Source organism: Rhinoderma darwinii, chromosome 2 (assembly GCF_050947455.1).
Source record: "Rhinoderma darwinii isolate aRhiDar2 chromosome 2, aRhiDar2.hap1, whole genome shotgun sequence".
NCBI classification, from domain to species: Eukaryota; Metazoa; Chordata; class Amphibia; order Anura; family Rhinodermatidae; genus Rhinoderma; species Rhinoderma darwinii.
Genome location: NC_134688.1, coordinates 342031171 through 342043573, shown reverse-complemented (window position 1 = coordinate 342043573; position 12403 = coordinate 342031171). Strand labels below are relative to the sequence as shown.

General features: G+C 41.5%; 1 long non-coding RNA gene across 1 annotated transcript; it reads right to left on the bottom strand.

Annotated features, from left to right (window-relative positions):
• Window positions 1-10865: 10865 nt before the first annotated feature.
• On the bottom strand, window positions 10866-11914 carry LOC142741288 (uncharacterized). Its single transcript, XR_012881060.1, has 3 exons — window positions 11797-11914; window positions 11400-11519; window positions 10866-10955 (listed from the first exon to the last, which is right to left on the bottom strand). It is a non-coding gene; the product is annotated as an uncharacterized LOC142741288 (long non-coding RNA).
• Window positions 11915-12403: the final 489 nt, after the last annotated feature.

The window sequence follows — 12403 nt, the reverse complement described above, 5'->3', positions numbered from 1 at the left end:
TTTAGAAATGTCCCACATGTGGCTCTAGTGCGCTCGTGGACTAAAACACAAGCCCCAGAAGCAAAGAAGCACCTAGTGCATTTTGGTGCTTCTTTTTTATTAGCATATATTTTAGGCAGCATGCCAGGTTTGGAGAGGTGTTGAGGTGCCAAAACAGTAGGAATCCCCCAAAAACTGACCCCATTTTGGAAACTGCACCCCTCAAGGAATTCATTTATGGTTATTTTGACCCCGTAGTTTTTTCACAGCGCGTATTTGAATTGGGCTGTGAAATTAAAAGAATGACAATTTTTCCAATAAGATGCCATTTTTGATCAGAATTTCTTATTTTCACAGGGAATAAAATGCCCCATTTTGTTGCCCAATTTGTCCTGAGTGCGGCAATACCCCATTTGTGGTGATAAACTGCCGTTTGGGCCCATGGGAGGACTCAGAAGGAAAGGAGCGCTATGTGTTCTTAGGAGCCCAGATTTTGCTGGATTGATTTTCGGGTGCCATGTCGCATTTGCAGAGCTTCAGAGGTATCAAAGCAATGGAAACCCACCAAAAGTGACCCCATTTTGGAAACAAAACCCCTCAAGGAATTCATTTATGAGTGTTGTGACCATTTAGACCCCACAGTTTTTTCACAGAATTTATTTGAATTGGGCTGTGAATTTAAAAAAATTTAATTTTTTCCAATAAGAGGTAGTTGTGGCTCAAAATTTCTTATTTTCACAAGAAATAAAATACCCCAATTTGTTGCCCAATTTGTCCTGAGTGCGGCAATACCCCATTTGTGGTGATAAACTGCCGTTTGGGCCCATGGGAGGCCTCAGAAGGAACGGAGCGCTATGTGTTCTTTGGAGCCTAGATTTTGCTGGATTTGTTTTCGGGTGCCATGTCGCATTTGCAGAGCCCCAGAGGTATCAAAGCAATGGAAACCCACCAGAAGTCACCCCATTTTGAAAACAACACCCCTCAAGGAATTTATTTATGGGTGTTGTGACCATTTAGACCCCACAGTTTTTTCACAGAATTTATTTGAATTAGGCTGTGAATTAAAAAAAATATAATTTTTTTTCCAATAAGAGGTAGTTTTGGCTCAAAATTTCTTATTTTCACAAGGAATAAAATACCCCATTTTGTTGCCCAATTTGTCCTGAGTGTGGAAATACCCTATTTGTGGTGATAAACTGCCGTTTGGGCCCATGGGAGGGCTCAGAAGGAAAGGACCTCCATGTGGCCTACTGGGAATTTTCTGGTGCGAAGTCATGTGTGCAGAAGCCCATGAGGTATCAGTACAGTTGAAACCCCCGAGAAGTGACCCCGTTTTAAAAACGACACCCCTTGAGGAATTCAGCTAAAGTTGTAGTGAGCATTTTGACCCCACATGTATTGTGTAAAAGATAATGCGCAACAGATGGTGCAGAGTAAGATTTGCAATTTTCTATATATATGCCATGTCAGTGTCCGATATATTGTGCCCAGCATGTGCCACCGGAGACATACACCCCATAAACTGTAATGTGGGTTCTCCCGGGTACGGCAATACCCTACATGTGGCTGTTATTAGCTGACTGGGCACACAGCAGGGCTCAGAAGGAAAGGACCACCATTTGGCCTACTGGAGCTTTTCTGGAGCTAAGTCTTGTACGCAGAAGCCCCTAAGGTACCGGTACAGTTGAAACCCCCGAGAAGTGACCCTGTTTTAAAATCTACACCCCTTAAGGCATTCATCTAGAGGCGTAGTGAGCATTTTGACCCCACAGGTATTGTGTAAAAGATAATGTGCAGCAGTTGGTGCAGAGTGAAATTTGCAATTTTCTATACATATATGCCAATTCAGTGTCCGATACAGTGTGCCCAGCATGCGCCACCGGAGATATACACCTCATAAACTGTAATGTTGGTTCTCCTGGGTACGGCAATACCCTACATGTGGCTGTTATCAGCTGCCTGGGCACGCAGCAGGGCTCAGAGGGGAAAGATGAGGAGGGGTAAGCTGTGCGGAGTGCATCAGGGCGAGTAAAACTGGTGTAAATTAAAAATAAAGGGATGGATGATAAATTTTAAAACACTCTTTCATACAGAGCTCTGGTTTTTCGGGACACGCGTCACATTGATATATTGTGTCCCTCCTTATCCCCCTCTTATAGCAGACTTTGCACCTCTTTTGACTTTTTCCCTTCTTGCCAGTTTGGGGAACTTCTCCTAAAAAGTGTTGCCCTGGTACGATGCATGTGGCCTCGCTTCCAGAAGTACTGTAGGGCTTAAGGACTTGATCTGACAAGTCCACCCCTCCCATGTACCTATTGTAGTCCAGGATGGAGTCTGGTTTGGGGGTCTCTGTACTGGTACCTCGTACTGGTACATGGGTACTGGTGTGGCATCTCCCTTGTCTTGTACTTGACACACAATATGTTGCTGCTAGAATGTGCCCTGCTCTCACCCCTTCTTGTTTGCCCAAGCGGTGTCTTAGGGAGGCCTCTCAGATTTCTTCTAGCAGTGCCGCATGCCGCAGGACTTCTGGAAGCGAGGCAGTTGAAGAGTGGGACGCTGGTATAAAAATTATCCAGGTAGAGTAGGTAACCCTGGTCCATCAGTGGGTGCACCAAATCCCACACAATTTTTGTATTCACTCCCAGTAAGGCGGGGCATTCTGGGGGCTGAATACTGGTGTCCTTCCCTTCATATATCCTAAATTTGTAGGTATACCCTGATGCACTCTCGCACAGCTTATACATCTTTACGCCATACCTTGCCCTTCTACCCGGCAGGTACTGGTGGAATTGAACCCTCCCTTTAAAATGTACCAAGGACCCATCAATAGAAATACACTTCTCGGGGCTGTATGCTTGGGAAAACCGGGCACTGAAACGGTCTAATAGGGGTCTCCGTTTATACAAACAGTCAAAACTGGGGTTATCTCGGGGTGGGCACGGCTCATTATCAGTATAATGTAAGAAGCGAAGTATTGCCTCATTTTTATTTTATTTTTCCGTTTCCAGCTCCGTTCTGAAGTTGCTTTGTGGGGCCCATATATCAGACACCCTTATCAAACACCCCATTTCAGAAACTAGACCCCTCAAAGTATTCAGAACAGCATTTAGAAAGTTTATTAACCCTTTAGGTATTTCACAGGAATTTAGAGCAAAGTAGAGGTGACATTTAATTAATTAAATTTAATTTATTAGGCACCATGTCCGGTTTGAAGAGGTCTTGTGGTGCTAGAACAGAGGAAACCCCCCAAAAGTGACCCCTTTTTGGAAACTAGAGACCTTGAGGAATTCATTGTAGTTTTCTTGGGGTGCATGCGACTTTTTGATCAGTTTTTATTCTATTTTTAAGAGGCGTGGTGACTAAAATACAGGAATTTTACGATTGTTTTGTAATCTATTTTTTTTACAGCATTCACCATGCGCTATAAATTACATATTCACTTTATTCTGTGGGGCGATACGATTATGGCGATACCCTATGTTTATAGTTTTATTTTATGTCTTATGGCGTTTGCACAATAAAATACATTTTGTAAAGTATAATTTATTTTTTGTGTTACCTTATTCTAAGAGCCAGAACTGTTTTATTTTTCCATTAGGAAAGTCGTGCGAGGACTTATATTTTGCGTAACTAACTGTAGTTTCGATCAGTACCATTTTTAGTTACATGCGACTTTTTGATCTCTTTTTATTCCATTTTTTGGGAGATGAAGTGACCAAACAATTGTGATTGTAGTACGGTTTATTATTATTTTATTTTACGGCGTTCACCGCGCGGGATAAATAACGACATTGTTTTGTAGTTCAGGACGTTACGGACGTGGCAATACCAATCATGTATAGTTTATTTGTTTGTTTATATATTTTTATTAATAATAAAGGACTGATAATGGAAAAAGGGGGATTTTTACTTTTAGCACTTTTAAAACTTTTATTTTCTTATTTTTCCACAACTTTTTTTTTACTTTTTTACACTTTTTTTTACTTTGTCCCACTAGGGGACATGAGGGCAGGAGGCTCTGATCGCTATTCTAATACACTGCACTACATACGTAGTGCAGTGTATTAGAACTGTCAGCTGTTCGCTGACAGCAAGCATAGTGGGTCCTGACTTTGTCAGGACCCACTAGGCTTCCATCGATGGCGTAGCCAGAGTCCATTGTTAGGATTCTGGTTGCCATAGTAGCCATCGCGGCCCGCTATCGTGTAGCAGGCCGGCGATGGCAGCTTAACCCCTAAGAAGCCGCGATCGCTATTGAACGCGGCTTCTAAGGGGTTAATCGGCGGGGACCACCGCAATCGGTCCCTGCACACTAAGCTGTGATAGCCTGCTGTCGGAAACAGCAGGTATCACAGCTCAAACACGCGCCGGGGAAAGATGGCGCCGTGTTAACTCAGGTCAGTACTATTACTGAGCTGAGCGCAAACGATGCGCTCAGCACGACGTAATAGTACTGACCTGAGCGCGAAGGACAAGAGAGATGTCATATTGACAATACATGGCCACACCAGTGCCCATGTACCTGTACGAGGTACCAGTACAGAGAACCCCAAACCAGACTGCATCCTGGACTACAATAGGTACATGGGATGGGTGGACTTGTCAGATCAAGTCCTGAAGCCCTACAGCGCCATGCGGTGTGGTATAAGAAGCTGGCCGTGCACATCATTCAGATTGCATTGTACAATGTGTACGTACTACATCGATGTAAAGGCCAGACTGGAACTTTCCTGGAATTTCAAGAGGTGGTTATCAAGAACCTAATCTTTAGGGACCATGAAGGGGGGGCACCAAGTACTTCTGGAAGCAAGGCAACACGCATCGTACCAGGGCAATACTTTCCAGGAGGAGTTCCCCAAACTGGCAAGAAGGGAAAAAGTCAAAAGAAGTGCAAAGTCTGCTATAAGAGGGGGATAAGGTAAGACACAATATATCAATATGACACGTGTCCCGAAAAACCAGGGCTCTGTATGAAAGTGTTTTAAAATTTATCATCCATCCCTTGATTTTCAATCTACCCCAGTTTTACTTACCATGATGCACTCCGCACAGCTTATCCCCCTCATCTTTACACTCTGGGCCCTGCTGTGTGCCCAGGCAGCTGTTAACATCCACATGTAGGGTATTGCCGTACCCGTGATAACCCACATTACAGTTTATGGGATGTATGTCTCCGGTGGCGCATGCTGGGCACAATATATCAGACACTGAAATGGCATATATGTATATGAAATTGCAAATCTCACTCTGCAAATCTGCTGCGCATTATCTTTTACACAATGCCTGTGGGGTCAAAATGCTCACTACACCTCTAGATGAATGCCTTAAGGGGTGTAGTTTTTAAAATGGGATCACTTCTTGGGGGTTTCAACTGTACTGGTACCTCAGGGGCTTCTGCATACATGACTTAGTACCAGAAAATCCCCAGTAGGCCAAATGGTGGTCCTTTCCTTCTTAGCCCTCCCATGGGCCCAGTTTATCACACATTTTTTTTAATTCACAGCCCATTTCAAATAAATTCTGAGAATAAACTGTGGGGTCTAAATGGTCACAACACCCATAAATGAATTCCTTGAGGGGTTTAGTTTCCAAAATGGGGTCACTTCTGGTGGGCTTCCATTGCTTTGATACCCCTGGGGCTCTGCAAAGTCGACATGGCACCCGAAAACCAATCCAGCAAAATCTGGACTCCAAAGAAAACATAGCGCTTCTTTCCTTCTGAGACCTCCCATGGGCCCAAACGGCAGTTTGTCACCACAAATGGGATATTACCGCACTCAGGACAAATTGGGCAACGAAATGGGGCATTTTGTTCCATGCGAAAATAAGACATTTTGATAAAAAATGACATCTTATTGGAAAAAATTTCATCTTTTTAATTTCACAGCCCAATTCAAAGACGCTCTGTGAAAAAACTGTGGGGTCAAAATGGTAACAACAACCATAAATGAATTCCTTGAGGGGTGCAGTTTCCAAAATGGGGTCACTTTTGAGGGATTCCTACTTTTTTGGCACCTCAACACCTCTTCAAACCTGGCATGCTGCCTAAAATATATTCTAATAAAAATGAGGCCCCACAATGCACTAGGTGCTTCTTTGCTTCTGGGGCTTGTGTTTTAGTCCAAGAGCACACTAGAGCCACATGTGGGACATTTCTAAAAACGGCAGAATCTGTAAAATACATATTTAGTAGTGTTTCTCTGGTAAAACCTTCTGTGTTACAGAAAAAAATAGAATTAAAATTAAATTCAGCAAGAAAAATGAAATTTGCAAATTTCACCTCCACTTTGATTTAATTCCTGTGAAATGCCTAAAGGGTTAAAATAACCTTTCAAAATGCTGTTTTGAATAATTTGAGGGGTCTAGTTTTTAAAACGGGGAGTTTTGTGGGTGTTTCTAATACATAGGTGCCTCAAAGCCACTTCAGAACTGAACAGGTACCTTAAAAAAAAAGGCTTTTGACACTTTCTTAAAAATATGAGAAATTGCTGTTTATGTTCAAAAAATCATGCCAATCTAAAGTAGAATTATGGGAAATGTGAACTAGTAACTATTTTGGGTGGTATAACCATCTGTTTTACAAGCAGATGCATTTTTTACTTTAGAAAAATTCTATTTTTTCTAAATTTTCTCTAAATTTTGCAATTTTTCACTAATAAACACTGAACATATCAACAAAATTTTACAGCTAACATAAAGCCCAATGTCTCATGAGAAAACAATCTCAGAATCGCTTGGATAGGTTTAAGCATTCCGACGTTATTCCACATAAAGTTAAATATGTCAGATCGGAAAAATGTCAAAAGAAATAGCGCAGACCCTAGTAGCTGGCAGGGATGGATTATATACAAAAGCAAATTGGTGTGCAAGAGCAGTAATGATCCCAATTTCCCAGCTGCTATTGAGTTGTTGAATTTATTAAAACGTAACTTTTATTATTTTAATTTAGAAATGAAGCGCAGCAGAGAGAAGAAAGACGTACAACATTGAGGTGAGTTAAAATGGTTCCAAGTCGGTTAGCGTAACGTTTGAGATCCAATGTGTATTAGGGTCTCATAAGAATAAAGTGGCAGGCACAGTCAGCAGCTGCAGACTGCTAGAGAGCCTCTTTGTCACACAGGGTAAGATGCAGTAGCTTGTGCCGACTAGGATTATTAAAAGAGCGCTAGCCCCCCCGACATGTTTCGCTGCTTCAGACCATTAGCCCCGAATTTATCCCCTGAGGACGCTGAAGCAGCGAAACATGTCGGGGGGGCTAGCGCTCTTTTAATAATCCTAGTCGGCACAAGCTACTGCATCTTACCCTGTATGACAAAGAGGCTCTCTATCAGTCTGCAGCTGCTGACTGCGCCTGCCACTTTATTCTTATGAGACCCTAATACACATTGGATCTCAAACGTTACGCTAACCGACTTGGAACCATTTTAACTCACCTCAATGTTGTACGTCTTTCTTCTTTCTGCTGCGCTTCATTTCTAAATTAAAATAATAAAAGTTACGTTTTAATAAATTCAACAACTCAATAGCAGCTGGGAAATTGGGATCATTAGTGCTCTTGCACACCAATGAGAATTGAAAAATGGGCTCTGAGCCCTAAGGCCCAAACTAGGCTGCGTCCTTAAGGGGTTAAGCAACTATCAAATATATCAATGTTTTACATCTCCTGTCACTCTTTGTCCTACAGTATATAATCCAGTACATATGGCGGCACGTTCCATACACTCTGTATTGTGTACATATGATACAATGTCCTGTCACCTACCACTGGATTAAACGCGATGTCACACAAATAGCGCTGTGAAGGGTCGGTTAGGTGAATTGTATACACTGTGGTAAGTTGCAGCCGCGCACATAACAATTACCAGTCACACTTATGGATTGATGTTAATGATTTATTTAAGGTTTTTGTGGATCAAAATATATAATGGTAAAGATGATGGTAATACAAGATTCAGCAAAAACTGTGGAATATGTCACAGTATATACTGTAGTATCAGTAAGGGGTGGAAAATCTGGATTCCACAGACACAAGAAGAGATGACATATTGTCCTGTTCTGAACCTGGTCTTCTGGGTGATATTGATGCCCTGGTGACCACATTGATGTCTCTTCTGTGACAGATGTTGTAGAAATGTTAAGTCTCGCCATTGGAATTCTTGTAAGATGGCGGATTCTGCCCTTGGTTGTTATTGGTGTTGATGTTCTGTTGATATCTGCTGACTTGTTCTAGGGGGGAGAAGCACACAACCCTATTAAATATTGATCATTCAGGCTGCTTGATAAATATAGAGAGGGGACACATCCAGAGGAACTTACCTTTCTATCAGCATTGATGGTGGCTCCTCCGGTGACAGGGAGCGCTATTCTCGCCAGATGTACTGCGGAATTGATGTTTATGCTGCAAGACAAATATTTGCTATTAATGTTCTATAATGTGTGTTTCTTAGCAGACACAAAATCTAGAAGACTTTTTAAGGTGATTTGAGGTAAATAAATTTCTTAATTGATCCTTGGCGTCACACTACAAACCTTGAAGATGGTTGATGCAAGCAGTGGGTCTGACCTAGAGCTGCGCTCTTCAGCATGTTACGGGAACTTTCTAATGTTCCGATGTTTTATGCCCCGGAGATTGTAACTGTTCCTTAGGAGTCCTGCAAGATGCCAAGTAATGTCTTCCATCAATAGCAATGTTCCTTGTATCCATCATTTTTGCTTAGAAGCTAATGCATCATAAAATCCAGGTTTTCCATCCATTCAGATGACAGGTTCCTTTAGGAAACTCATTGTACTATACTACATACATGCTTACAGTTGGGGAAGTTGTTCCCCAAAGCCCACAACCTTCATTCAGAAATGAAAAAGTGTCTGAATACAAGGAGTTGGAATTTTAAGATTGAAAATACTTATTTACACTTTAGTTAAATTAGTTGATAAAATAAATTACAGATACAGAGGAAAACCTAAGAGATGGAAGAACATTTTCACCGCAAACATAACAGACAACTACAAAGCTCTTACCTGTAAGGACATGAACAGATGCAGCTACTTTTTTTGTCCTTTCCTCCTAATGCCCGTTACATAGATTTTACGATCAAAGCGTCCACCAGCCAAGGGGATGCTGGAATGAGAAATATATTTATGTAAGACATATGATAATGTTAGCAGGTAACCACACTTTGCTTAGTTTCACATCCTATAATCCTCCAGTACTGTCACCAAGGTGTACAGCCACCTGCCCCAAAGTGTGAGCTCTGGCTATAAGGACCATGTAGTAATGACGGCTACTGAAAGTATCATACCAACAACATGGAGGAAAACATGACTTACTCATCTGAACCAGGCCTGATCTTTACTTCAAAGATGCCAAAAACAGGTCGGTGGTCTGAGGTCTTCAAAACAGGGCAAGAGTCGTATCTCAGGACTCGCACATCTCCCTCACATTGGCTTTTAAACAACACCCTGTCCTGTAGAGGTCATGAAAATAACAAATATCATTAATGAAATCATATTATAATATATTATTAAACTGCAAAACACAGACCTAAACGTTGGGCCTACTTTATTTATATTGCAGAATATTGAGACTTTATTGCATTTTAGGTTTGACTTGGTCACACAGATTTCATTAAATAAGTATCCTTGACGCATGCTGGGCAACGACATATTACACTGGGAAACTGTGATGACAAACTCACTACATAAAAGTAAAATTAACTGAAAGCTTTGTTCATAAGAAATTACTCTTCCAGCTATAATAATAACAATTCATTACATTGGGGGAGGGGATTCATTATATAATGGGTGCTCTGGCCCATGGATTCTATTGTCTCTCAAGCTCTGTAGACCTGGAAATAAGATATCTTACCGTATATGATGGAATTCTCTGCTTTGCTGATGTATCATAGGTGTCTGTGCCAATGTCAAACTTATATGTAGGAAGAAAATCAATAGTGTGCTCCTTGAACCCTAGAAATATGGACCCTTAAGTTGAAAGAAAAAAAAGTTGTCAGTATTAAAAAAAAAAAAAAGGAGCAATTGATAATTTTAGCACTATATAAGAATTTGGGGACCATATCAACCATCATGTCAGTGATTTGTATTAATCTGTGGAAGTGGTTGTGGTATTAAAGGGGTTTTCCAACTTCTGACAACTGATGACATACTCACAAGATAGGTCATCAGTACATGATCTGTGGTGGTCCGACACCCGGACCCTGCACTAATCAGCTGGTCTGGTGCCTTTGAGCACCGGACGTACATGCCGGATGCAGTTGGCGCCGGCCACGGAATTGCAGCCGAGCTGCAGTACTGCAACTCTGCTCCAATTCAAGTGAATAGGAGGCAGACCTGCAGTTATGCATCATGGCAGCAATGCTATGTAAGGAGCCAACTGCTTCCGGCTCCATACATAGCATTGTGTGCCATAACATCCGGTGCCCGCAGGTCACTGGAGCAGCTTAACGGTGCAGCGTCCAGGTGTCGGACCCGCACCGATGATATACTGATGACCTATCCGGTGGATAGGTCATCAGTTGTCAGAAGGTGGAGAACCACTTTAATGAAGGTTGAGGAGTGATAGACATGTATCTACTAGTAAATATACCATTGTTCTTGGCTTCATTCAGATGGTCGTGTTTGAGGAGACTGGACATATCTTTTCCTTCGATCTTCTGCAGAAGAGATTCCACATTTTTTCTGTCCTCTTTAAGTTGAAAATTGAGGTCTCCAAACCAAAACACCCGATCAAAGCGGCTGGTGACGTCCACTGTAGAATAAAAAAAAATAAAAAAATTATAGCACATGACTGCATTAGACTCAACGGAGACAAATAGAGAGATAAAAGGATCCATAGGTTCAACCACATAAGTAATACTCACAGGCATTGGAGTTGATTCTTTCCGGAATAATTTGAGGCAGACGGAGACCCTCAGTGATGGTTTTATAGTCCTGGATCCTCTTGCTGAGTGCCCCAACTGCCAACAAAAAAATACATATTAGCAGTGGCGGATGATCATATGGGCGGCCCGAATCGCATATTATTTTCAAAAAAACACATTGCAGCGCGCCACCGCCGCTAATGGAGAGGAGGGGTGGGTGTGAGGGATTATACGGCCGCACCGTCCGCCCTGCTGCCTCTCTGAGGGGGAGGCGGCGCAACTGAAACCAGCCGCCGCCACCCCCTCCTGCACTAATTGTACCTGCGTGTATCTGTATTACTGGCCACTCACAACATAGACTGAGATTGATAGATTAGAAAAAGTTTGATCAAACAGGAACAAACCTTTTATTTTTACCAAAACATTATTAGTACAGATCTCTTCATATCATCCCATATATTTCAGTTAATTATCAAATAGCAGCAATTTTATACAAAGTAAAACTGTACATGGTCATATATTAATATTGTAAATACTTACATCTCAGATGTGAATTAATAAAAAGGAAAGATGTTCCAAAGACGGTGAAGGCAACACCTAAGGCTCCTTTCGTTTTCACATGGTGGAATAGCCTGGTTGTTACATGGGTGTGCTCTACCTCTGTATAAGAAATTAAACACAAAAAGACGGGTCAGTGGTTAAGAGTACTACATGCAACAATGGAATAGAAATTATTTCCAATTAAACTATGGAAATATTACTAGAACATAATTTCATACTTTGTAACTGTGGTGTGAACTTTTAGATCTCCAATACTCAGAAGTCAAGAATCTGAGAGCCAAGCTCTTAGGCATCTAATTCTAATAACTAAATAAGATGTTCCAGCTAATGACTACATTCAAGACTTCTTATGTAGACGTAGGAATGTGAATCTTACCTGAGCAGAACCAGATTAGTTCCCGTCGAACAAAGATGGTGAGATACAGGACTCCGAGCCCGGAGGAGTGGTATAATACATAGTGTGGTCCAAGGGTCTCCTGTAATTTTATCTCCCATTCCCGTCTACAAGAAGACACAATTTCAGATTTACATATTAATAAATGACACAAGATTAAGATACTCAACTCATCTGTATCAACACTCCATATAATAACCTCTGGTGTTGAATTTTGAAAATTAAGGAGTGATAATACAATAAGTAGAGCATTGAGAGAGAATTTGTATCAGCCGCCCTGCTGTCCATCTGCAGTCATAGGCTGGTGTAAGACAACCTGAGAAGACTTACCTGTTTGGACATCCTTCCTGAACGCCAATAACATAAATGTCTTTCGTATCATCTGATGGTAACAGCAGATCCTCCACATTTTGCGGGTAATCCTGTTCAAAATATACAAACATTAATATTGTATACAAAGAGCGCCAACTCAACTGACATAGGGTAGAATATAACCTGTCTATGTGATATTCAACTACAAACTAAAGAGACATGGTTACTGGCCCATTTCATCCAACTTGAGCTCGGGCATACTGATGGGTCACAATAA